General features: G+C 32.7%; 1 non-coding gene across 1 annotated transcript; it reads right to left on the bottom strand.

The window, feature by feature from the left end:
- Positions 1 to 10,558: 10,558 nt before the first annotated feature.
- Positions 10,559 to 10,665, bottom strand: LOC117284811. The gene has a single exon (XR_004515889.1). It is a non-coding gene; the product is annotated as a U6 spliceosomal RNA (small nuclear RNA).
- Between the last annotated feature and the right edge of the window lie 1,205 nt (positions 10,666 to 11,870).

Raw genomic sequence — 11,870 nt, 5'->3', positions numbered from 1 at the left:
ATTCATTGGGCCAGTGTGTTGGACACTCAACCTGATCTGAGTTAATCAGGTTTCTCTCCTAGGAATGTGAAATTGCCATGCAGCCCTCTGAATGCTGGAACAGAGGCTCATAAATCTTAAAAAGAAAAAGGGTCTTCTGTTTTATTTGCAAAAAAAAAGTCACAGAGAGAAAAAAAAGATGTTCAGGATAGTAACAATGAATCAGACTGAGACGCAGAGAAACTGGAATGGGAAACAGTTGCATACGTGCCTACAAATGTTTCTAATTCCAGGTTTCTTACATGATGGTTTCCTTTGAATTTTATGAGAAACCTCAGTATCCATCCTGTAAATAAACGTAGTTGCTTAAATTACATGCAATTATGTCTGTGGAATTGATATTCAACCAAAGCAAGAAGTGAAACAATGTTCATTTGGTTTATTATTTGCTAGCACTAATACTTGAAATTATTTCTATCATATTATAATACAATATGATATCAAAGTATATATGATTGGCATGTGAAAGGCTTAAATAAAATTAACATTCCCCAATTAAATGGTTATATTTTATATCTAAGTAAACAACCTTTGAAACATATTGCAGAGAAAAATTAATTGTAAGAAAATAACGTCTTACTTGAAATCTGAGTAAACTAAGATAGCATTAAAAAAGTTAATACTCTTGTTATCTTATAGCAGGAGAAATATGACTTCCTATATTTACTTAGTGAAAAATATATACAGGTTTAAATTAAACAATTGTCCACAGCATATAATATATAATCCTTGTTATTTTTTTCCTTTAGAAGCAAAGAACTATGTCAGAATTTCTTTTGTTTCAGTTTAACAGAGGAAAATAATTTATTTACAAAAGTCACCCATCTGGAAGAAATGCATGTCACATACAAAAATAAATTCCAGGTAGATTCCAAATTAAATGTAATAAAAATAAAGTACAACTTTTAGAAAATTTGAGAGAATACGCAATGTTGGGATAAGTGAAGTTTTTTTTAGTGCTTAGTGCTATGACTATAGCTGAGCAATCCTTTGAAGTTATAACACATTTTTTCCAAATAGTGCCGAATTTCATAGTCTTTTATCTTGGTATAGTTACTGAAGAGTTTAAATGGTGGCTAACACAAAATGAGAGTGGCAGGAAATGAAAACTAAAAATAATACATTTAAAGAAGGAAACAAGCCTTGGAAAAGAGGACAATGTAGTGAAATATTGAGAAGGCATTTAGAAAAGAAATCAAATTCCATGTAGCAAAGAAAATCATGATTATTTCTGAAAATACTCAGAAAGTGACTTCTACTGAGTTAAACCTTGTGATTCATATGTAGCAAGAGGGCCTCGGATCTTGCTTCTGCGTCATGGTAGGTTGCTATTCAAAGTGAAAATGCTATAAAGTCCAGTTGGAGATTAAATAATTCTCTTTTAAAATATCATAAATCTTATTGAAGAGACTCAGTCCATCTTAGAAGACTCTATGAAAAATAATGACAGCCACTGAGACCACTGAAATACTGTTCTACAAAATAACAGAGGAATTCTCATAGGAAATTAGGTATCCAACACAGAAAAGGATTCATGAACAAATTACTTGACAACATTTCAGTTTATTATTCCTGGTGACATGCAATAATGCAGGCTTCACCTAACTGTATTGTTAGAATTACCAAAATTTACTTTTATCTAAGACCCACATTATTTTTTTTTCTATTCTAATAAAATCTGTTATGAACTATTTAATTCTTGGTTTTATATTAATAAAGAGTATAAACGAAATGATATTCTGTTGAAATTTATAAATAGTATCACTTGTATTGATTTTACATTGTCAAGGTTTTTCAAGGTCCTAATCTTTTTTTTTGAAAATATATTTGGCCTCTCTCCTAGGTTTAATATTGCCAATTGCCAAACTATTTAATCATGTATTCCTGCTGCTGAAAATTTCTTCATTCTCTAAGTTGATGTTTCTAATATATTATAGTTTTGGGAATCAAAACTAAGCTACTGTGACTAGATTGGGTAGGATATGAATACAGTACCCTCCTTCAGCATCCGAGAGTTTTCTAGAGTTAAAGTACATGAAAACAAATAGAATGGTTTTCCTTTGACTGCTCAAAGAAAATTTTTAAAAATTAATTTCCCTATCACTGCTTAATTAAGAGTAATTTATGAAAAAGTCACTATAGTTATGATGGTCTCATGTATAAAATAATTTACCAGTATTTTTTAAATGTCACACAAAATATTTTAACTTGGAAAATATATTACTTAGAGTTGAGGGCAGTGTACAGTTCTTATCTTTGATTTTTAGATACCACCTTCCATGCAATAATAATATATGTCATATACATGAACCTATTGAAAATTTTAGAATAATCAATATTTTTGTGCTTGTGTAGTCTTTAAAAAGAGGATATCTTTTTATAAGTGTGTGTGTGTCTCTGTGAGTTTATGTCATTGGGAATTAACCCCAAGGCCTGTACACTGAACTATATTCTCAGCCCCCTATTGAGTTTATATTTTGAGATACAGACTCACTAAATCTCTAATTTTCCAAGGCTTGGATCAAACTTGTGATATTCATACCCCAGATTCCCAAGAGTGCTGGGATTATAAGTGTGTGCCAGCAGCCTGTCTGTGACATTGTTTATTTCGGGCCTATTCTCACTGTTCTTCATCTACTGGAGAGAGAATTTCTAAAGAATTCAGGAGAAGGTGCCAAATTAAGTCAGTCTGTGCCTATCATTGTCAGTTATACCAAGTCAAGGAAAGAGTTAGAAAACTTCAGCTCCTCAAGACATTTTCTACTTTCAAGAGTTTGAGATAGATAAATCACATTTTTCAGACTTCAAGCTCCGCCTGAATCTTCCTTCTTGCTTTCCTCACAGCACTGCCCCTCTAGTGTCCTTTATTCATCAGTCTTGATGTGCCCCACCAACAGTGGAAATTCATTTATTTCCCTTTTGTTTGAAATGAAATGCAAAATTAGTAAGTAATTCTTTTTTCATCTTTCTTTTTTTTAGTACATGTTTACAGAACATAATGATTGCAGTTATCATAGGTAGTTGGTGCATGTACATAAAACACCTTAATTCTTTTTTATCCCCTTCTCCTCCTGGTCCAGTAGCATGTCAAATGCCTTATTGTAGTAGTTATTCTGATCTGAGTAGATGAGAGCTATACAAGGATTAATTTAACATATTCCAGCCTTAGTAAAGCACATCATCCACTAGAAATGGATCCACCTCAGTATTGCCCAAGTCCTCATGATTCTAAAACCCAATTCCCAAAACACTAATACAACATATAACATCACACGTGTGTTGCAAAAGATAGCCACAGAGCCTTCTTCTATGTAGTGGCCTCAGGTAAATTTAGCCATTTTATTTTTTATCTAGGACCAAATATTTTCCTTTATCAGTTATAAAATATCTATTGCCTATTGGCTTTATTTTGTGAAACAAAATAGTCTAAAGTTTCTTGAGAGGGATGATAAGAATTAATAGGTTGTTGGCTTATCTCAATGACTATTATGTATCCTTATGTTCAATGAAGTTTTGCACATTACATTCAAAATCCCAGATGACAGCCTCCCAAATATAAATAGGTCCAACCTCATCACTATCTTACTCTAGTCACCTTGGCTCAATATGTATCCCTACTAAATTTTCCTATTTACAGTTAGAGTAGAAGAAGTTCCAGTATACTATTGCACAGTAGGATGACTATACATAATGCTAATGTATATTTTATATTTCAAACAGCTACAGCATTTTGGATATTTTTATGATAATGAAATTATAAGTATTTGTAGACATAGATATGCCTAAGCATATTTAAATATTATATAATGCATACAGGTATCAAAACATCACCTATTATCCCACAAATATGTTTATAATTTTTACATTTGTATAAGTTGTATGAATATGTGCAAGTAGGAAATATATTTAATTTAAATTTTAAAATGCTGTGTAGGAGTTTCCAACAGGGCTTCCCTAGTGTCCTACAAATACCGATTAGATATCATTCCCTTTCTCTAAATTTTCACTCGTTGAAGTTTCTAAGACAAAATCAACATCACTACGCCTTGGTATATATGCTTCAGTACTCAGCATTACATTTGTTTCCCATCAGAGTGTTTTTTATTTCTTCCTATATTATCCATTATCTTATAGAAGTCTATCTAGGTTACCGCCTGTGCCTATCATCTACATAATATCATGCTGGATTGAATATCTGGGAATGGAAGCAAAGGGAGACCTCTATTCTTTAGTCCAACAGCTCACAGCATTCATAGGAAAATTAGAAAACAATAGTCTTCACTTTGACACCTGAGTTAGAGATTAATGTTTATTGTAACTTTAACTGTAACTTTATTAATTGTAACTTTATTGTATTTATTAATTGTAACGTTATCGTGTCTCAAATTATATCTTATAGATAGTGTTTTTATTCATTTATTCATTAAATTGATACGGGTTTGCAATATGCATACCTCTATACTAAGAACAAGAAAAGATGGACCAAATAAAATTAAAGTTGTATATATATAAAATATAAGGTTAAAGATACGTGCACCTATGCGTTACATATCCTTCACAAACATATTGCTGACTTGAAGAGACAATAACAACTGTCTTGTTTGATTCGAATTAGGGTTAGAAATTCACAGCACGACCATGTCGTAAAATCAAGAAATGGCTTGCTCCTATCATTGACACTTAAGAAGTTGTATTCTTGGTTAACACTTTGGTGCCTGAAACTGTGTAGCTCAATATTATGTATCGAATTTCATCTTCAAATATAGAATGGTGAAAGAGTCCACTCTGTATGGCAATTAAGGATTCAAAACTATATTTTTGCTACATTGAGACAGAGTAGGTCCTCCAATTCAATATTTCATAGTTAAGGTTATTATGGAGCGTGAAAAGCTGAGGGAAGAATCATCCTATTGTGTGTCTATGAATGCAATGTATAGCTATAGTAGCTTGGATCTCTGGTGGAAGAGTTCAGAAAAGAGTATATACTCCTGTCAGAAACAAGAAACGAGATATATGATCATATCATTCACCATCACTGTAGATGTATTGAATATTATTTGAATGAAACATTGAGAAAAATCATTAGTCTATAGCTTTGTGAGAAGTTGTAAATGCCAATAAATAGCTATACTTAGCTGTTTTAAGGGTAATCATTTGAAAAACATTCAAGATAAATCTCTCAACATGGCAACAGATATAACAAATAAATTGCAAATAGTCAGAGTGCCTTTAAAATTCTATAGCTTTTAAAGCTATCTAACCCTCTAAGCCCCCAAATGATAATAACACATTTCATATCCAGTTGAAACAAAGTAAAAATGTATAACCATGGCTATCAGGGTTGACTGATATGTCAAATACACTGTACTTCAGAAATATGCTCTACATATGTTATCTGTCTGTGATATCAGTTATTGTTTTATGATTTCTGCTTCTAGCTCTGAAAACTTCTTGGCTAAATATGTACTAAATGATATATGACTGTAGTCCCTTTGCTTGAAATAAGGTCTCCAAATGCACTTTGTGTGATTTTATATCATTTCAAACTTCATAATGCAGGCTATGAATAATTCACTTTGGCAGAATAAGAGGCATCTAAAGGTGAATAACTAGAATGATGCATTTTAAATATGATCCTTGGGCACTTTAAATTCTCAATCAGTTTTGTAAGCTAAAAATAAACTGTGAAAAGGGTACACTAAAGTTTGAAGATTGTAAACCAAAGCTCAAAAACAAGTACAAAAGCTTTAAAGCAAACAAGTTAGGAAGAAATCACTTCAACAGAAAATGTACAAAATACAGTAAAGTAATAAAAATGCTAAAATACATTAATGATAATGTGAAAAAACAACTCTATTTCCCTTAATGAAGAAACTTACTTCCCTGATACTGCACAACCTCAAATACTACAAAACAAAGCGAAAATTTCTTAGCGAATATGTATCTGTCATTTTTTAAAATAAAATAATTAAATTTATTGGTGTATTTTAGGGATACAGTACAGCTACATGCACCGTTGGAATCTTGTACCTCTACATGACAGATCTTGGTTCTCATTTTTTCCCTTGTCCCTGCCCTCCTTTCACCCACTCCTCCCCTCCGCATTTCCAAACACTTCATTTCCATCTTTTCATTTTCTCACATTTTTTTCTTTCCCTTATTACCTTTCCTCTACCCATCCCATGTTCCCTACACCTTTAGCCCCTTTCTTCCCATTTCACAATGTCAGTTATCTCATTAGGATCTTATGTACTATTACAGTTTATTCACACCAGAGAAACTATGTAGGATTTACACATGTGTGACTTATTTATTTCACTTAGGAGTATATCCTGAATATGTATCCATTTTCCTATGAACGAATCAAATTTCTCATTCTTTATGGCTGAGTAATATTCCATTTTATAGAAAAACCACGTCTTCTTTATCCAGTCCCGAAGTGATGGGCAAATGGGCTGTTTCCAAGTTTTAGCTATTACAAACTGTGCCGCTTTAAACATGGGTGCGCATACATCACTGTGATTTGATTCATTTAGTTCTTTTGGAAAGATACCCAGCAGAGGGACGACTGGGTCAAATGGAACCTCTAGTCCCAGCTCTTTGAGGTATCTCCATATTGATTTCCATAGTGGTTGCAGTCTGCACTCCCACCAACAATGGAGAAGGATTCCTTTCTCCCCACAACCCTGCCAATATTTGTTATTGTTTGATTTCTTGATTTCAACCATTCTTTGTGGGGTGAGCTGGAATCTCAGTGTTGTTCTCATCTGCATCTCTCGAATGACCAGTGATGTGGAACATTTTTTCATATATTTACTTGCTGCTATATTCTAGATAATAGTCCTTTGTCTGAGGAGCAGCTGGCTAAAAATTTTTCCCACATTGTAGGTTGTCTCTTATGTCTGTTGATGGTTTCTTTTGCAGTTCAGAAGCTTTTAAATAAGATGAGATGCCAATTGTTGATTCTTTCAGCTAGTTCCCGTGGTACAGAGGATTTGTTCATAAAGTCTTTTCCTATGCCAATGTCTTCCAGAGTTCTGCTTAACTTATCTTCCACCAAGTTTAGTGTTTCTGTTTTAATATTTAGATCTTTAATGCACTTGGATTTTAATTTAGTACATGATGAAAGATAAGGGTCCAGTTTTAATTGGTGGCAGGTTGACATCCAGTTTTTCCAACACCATTTATTAAAGAGGCTATCTTTCCTCCACTGAGGATGGTCAGCTCCTTTGTCAAAGATGAGGTAGCTGAGTACATCTGAATTTGTTTTTCTGTCTTCTAATCTGTTCCACTGATCCTCAGGTCTGTTTCTTTGCAAGTACCATGCTGTTTTTATCACAGTGGCTTTGTAGTATAGTTTCAAATTGGGAATTGTCATACCTGCTGCCATGTGTCTGTTGCCTAGGATGGCTTTTGCTATTCTAATGGTTCCAAATGAATTTTTGGATTCTTTATTCTAGTTATGTGAAATATAGTGTTGGAATAACAGTTTTGGTAGTATGGCCATTTTCACTATGTTGATTCTTCCTACCCAGGAGCAGGGGATATCTTTCCATTTTTTTATATCCTGTTCGATTTCTTTTTTCAGAGTGCTATAGTTTTCAGTGTAGAGGTCTTTTGTTTCTTTTGTTAGATTGATTCCTAGATACTTCATTTTTTTGGATGCTATTGTGAAAGGAATTTTTTCCCTAATTTCTCTCCCAGTGAGTCTGTTATTTGTGCATAAGAAGGCTATTGATTTTTAGCTACTCTACTGAATCTGTCAATTACGTTTAGAAATCTTTTGGTGGAGTTTTTTGGGTCTTCAATGTACAGTATCATATCGTCAGCAAATAATGAGTTTAACTTCTTCCTTTCCTATCTTTATTGCTTTAATTTATTTCTCTTGTCTAATTGCTATGGCTAATGTTTCCAGAACTATATCAAGGTGGAGTAGTGATAGTGGGCATCCTTTTCTTTCAGTTTTTGGCCGTTTAATATGATGTTGGCTGTTGGTTTTTCATAGATAGCCTTTATTAAGTTGATATATAGACCATCTATTCCAATTTTTTGCAGGGTTTTTATCATGAATGAGTGTTGGATTTTGTCAAATGATTTTTCTGCATCTATAGAGAGGATCATATTTTTTGGCCTTGACTTTGTTAATATAGTGTATTACATTTATTGACTTACGTATGTTGAACCACCCTTGCATCTCTGGAATAAATCTGACTTGGTCAGGATGTATGATCTTCTTGATGATCCTCTGTATTGTTTGCTAGTATCTTATTAAGGATTTTTGCATCTATATTCATTAAGGAGACTGGCCTGTAGTTCTCTTTTTTAGTTGCATCTTTCCCTGGTTTGGGAATCAAAGTGATACTTGCTTCCAGGAATCAATTTGGAAGTATAGCTTTCCTTTCAATTTCATTGAAAAATTTGAAGAGTAAAGGCAGTAGTTCTTCTTTATATGTCTTGTAAAATTCAGCAGTGAATCCATCAGGGCCTGTTCTTTTCTTTGTTAGTAAATTTTTAATTACATTTTCAATTTCACTGACTAATTGGGGTGTTTAAAATTTTTTTATCTTCTTTGTTCAACTTTGTAATTCATAAGTATCTAGAAATCTGTCCATTTCTTCAGTGTTTTCCAATTTATTAGAGTACAGGTTCTCAAACTAGGTATTAATGATTCTCTGGATTTCTGTTGGATTTGTTTTGACTTCGCCTTTTTCATTCCTGCTTGCTTGGATCTGAGCCTTTTCTTTCCTTTTTTTGATAAGATTAGCTAAGGGTTTATCAATTTTATTTATTCTTTCAAAAAACCAACTTCTTGTTTCATTTTTTTTTTGTATCATTTTCTTAGTTTCCATTGCACTGATTTCTGCTCCAATCTTTATAGTTTCCTCTCTTGTTCGAACGTTGCATTTTTCTTGCTATTGTTTGACTAGGAGTCTGAGTTTCATCATTAGGTTGTTTATTTGAGCTCGCTCTGTTTTCCTAGTGTGGGCATTCAGTGCTATGAATTTTCCACGTAGAACTGCTTTCATTGTGTCCGATAGATTCCTATATGTTGTATTGGCATTTTCATTTATTTGTAAAAACTGTCTAATTTCTTCTTTAATTTCCTTTGTGATCCATTGATTGTTCAGGAGAGTGTTGTTCAATTTACAAGTGTTTGTCAAGTTCCTACAGTTTCTTGTGCTATTGATCTCCAGCTTGATTGCACTATGATCTGATAATATACAGGGGACAACTTTGATTCTTTTGTATTATTCGGACCTGTTCTGTGAGCTAGTATGTGGTCTATCATGGAGAATGACTCATGTGCAGCCGAAAAGAATATGTATTCTGATTTTCTGGGGTGGAATACTCTATAGATGTCTATTAAGTCCATGTGTTCCAAAGCTTGGTTCAGTTCTAGTTTTTCATTGTTGATTTTCTGCCTAGATGATTTGTCTATTTTTGATAGTGGGGTATTCAGATCCCCCACTACAATAGTATTAGTGATTATTTGGTTTTTCATGTTGCTTACTATTTGTTTTATATAGTTGAGGCATTAACATTTGGTGCATATATGTTTATGATTGTCATCTCTTCCTCTTGAATTGTTCCGTTTACAAGGATGTAGTGGTCTTCTTTGTCTCTCTTAAGGAATTTTGGTTTGAAATTTACTTTGTTTCAGAATAAGATTGCTACCCCTGCTTTTTTCTGGGCTCCTGTCGCATGAATAATTGTTTTCCATCCTTTCACTTTCAGTCTATGGGCTTCTTTTTGCACTAGGTGTGTTTCTTGTATACAACATATTGTTGGATTTTGCTTCTTAATTCATTCTGCCAGTCTGTTTCTCTTGATTGGTGAATTGAGTCCATTGACATTGATGGTTATAACCGATATGTTCTGACTTATTATTGTCATGTTATTGTCCTTTGGTTGACTCTTTTTAATTTTTTGCCCTCTCCTTTTAGTTTCTTGCCTTGGCTATTTGATTTGGTCTGTTGGGCCTCATGGTGTTGTGACCTTCATTGTCTTTTTCTAGGATATTGTTTAAAATTCCTTGTAGTGCTGGTTTGGTATTCATGAAGTTTCTCAGGTGTTCTTTGTCATGGAAGTATCTTATTTCTTCATCCATTTTGAAAGACAGTTTTTCAGGATACATCAGTCTTGGTTGGAGGTTGTTTTCTTTTAGGACTTGAAATACCTCACTCCAGTCTCTCCTTGACCTGAGGGTTTGTGTTGAAAAGTCTGCTGTGATTCTGATGGGCTTTCTTTTGCTGTGATTTGTTTCTTTTCTCTTACTGCTTGTAGTATTTTGTTCTTCTATTGTATTTCTGGAATCTTGGTTATTATCTGTCTAGGTGTAGATTTTTTTGATGGTGGCTAGTTGGAGTCCTATATGCCTCACTTATCTGTACGTCTAATTCTTCCCTTTTGTTTGGGAAGTTTTCTGCCATTAATTCTGTGAATAGCTTTTTTAAGTCATTTGTACTTTCTCCTGCTACTTCACGGATTCCTATCAGTCTTATGTTATTCTTCTTTCCATAAAAATATGGAATGCTTCATGAATTTGCGTGTCATCCTTGCACAGGGGCCATGCTAATCTTCTCTGTATCGTTCCAATTTTACTGTATGTGCTGCTGAAGCGAGCACTACCTCTGTCATTTGTAATTTTAAAAATTATAATCAGTGTATCAAAATGTAATTTTTTTCAAAGTAGTTATGAAATTGTTCCCATTTTAGACAGTTTAATTTCCATTGACTGATAAATGTATACTTTTATCGTAATAGTGTTAAATCTGTTTTAGAAAAGTACTTTTAAATCATAAGAAAATAATTCTATTTTTACATTTCTCGGTAATTTCTTAATTAATTCAATATAATGCAAATTATTTGAAAATTTAGTAATGACACAACTAGTAACTCTGATGATATAAAGGCAAGAATATATATTTCTATATATAATACATATACAATTTATGATTTATATCTTTATTTTATTGTTTATCTACACATCATTAAGCTAGCCACATGTGATAATTAAATTTTTATCTTTGATATTTTGTGACTTTTTATCATATGAATACCAGAATGAAACGCAAGTTTTATTGTTGTATATATATTTGAAGTTCAGACAAAAACATATTTTAATAATTTTTCAGCTTGGATTTTTTTTTTTTGATGCCATTAATTGAACTCAAGTCCTTGCACTTGCAAGGCGGCTATGGAACCACTGAGCTAAATCCCCAGCCTCAGCTTGGATTTCAACTTTAAAATATTAGAGCATGTGGCACACAGTCCAATAGTTTACTCTTGCCTATAGCATCACAAATGATAGCAATAAACCTAGGAAATGATACTATATTTTTCTAGAAAATAGTAAGATTATAGCATGCTTTCAAAAGAAACTAGTAGTATCTTCTCTTCTGGAAGGTTAGAAATACAGGAATTATTTTGAAACAAAGGTAATTAAAAAAACTCAAAACATTAAAAAATCACAAGGGCAAGACAAAATGTTAACAATTTTACTGCCAAATATTGTTTATGAAACTGTCATTTTATTTTCAGTATATTTTATAATTTCTAAACAGTCTACAAAAGTCATGCATGACTTATTATAATGAGAATATAATTTTAATATGCTGTCTATTATTTTACATAAATGCAAACATTTCCATTTCCATTACTGTGTGTGACCCCCGTGCTCTTTAATTCAGTAGTCAAACAATGCATTTCCCTTAGGAAGATAGTTTTATAAAACACAATATATCATACAGTAGTTGTATAAATGTTAAAGTCTCTTTCTTTTATATTAACTGATCATAAAGAGTACCTGAATAAATTGAATAATGAAACAT

The sequence above is a fragment of the Fukomys damarensis genome, unplaced genomic scaffold, assembly GCF_012274545.1.
Source record: "Fukomys damarensis isolate Sample0158 unplaced genomic scaffold, DMR_v1.0_HiC HiC_scaffold_39, whole genome shotgun sequence".
Taxonomy (NCBI): Eukaryota; Metazoa; Chordata; class Mammalia; order Rodentia; family Bathyergidae; genus Fukomys; species Fukomys damarensis.
Note: the sequence above shows the minus strand (reverse complement) of the source record. Positions and strands in the feature narration are given on the sequence as shown.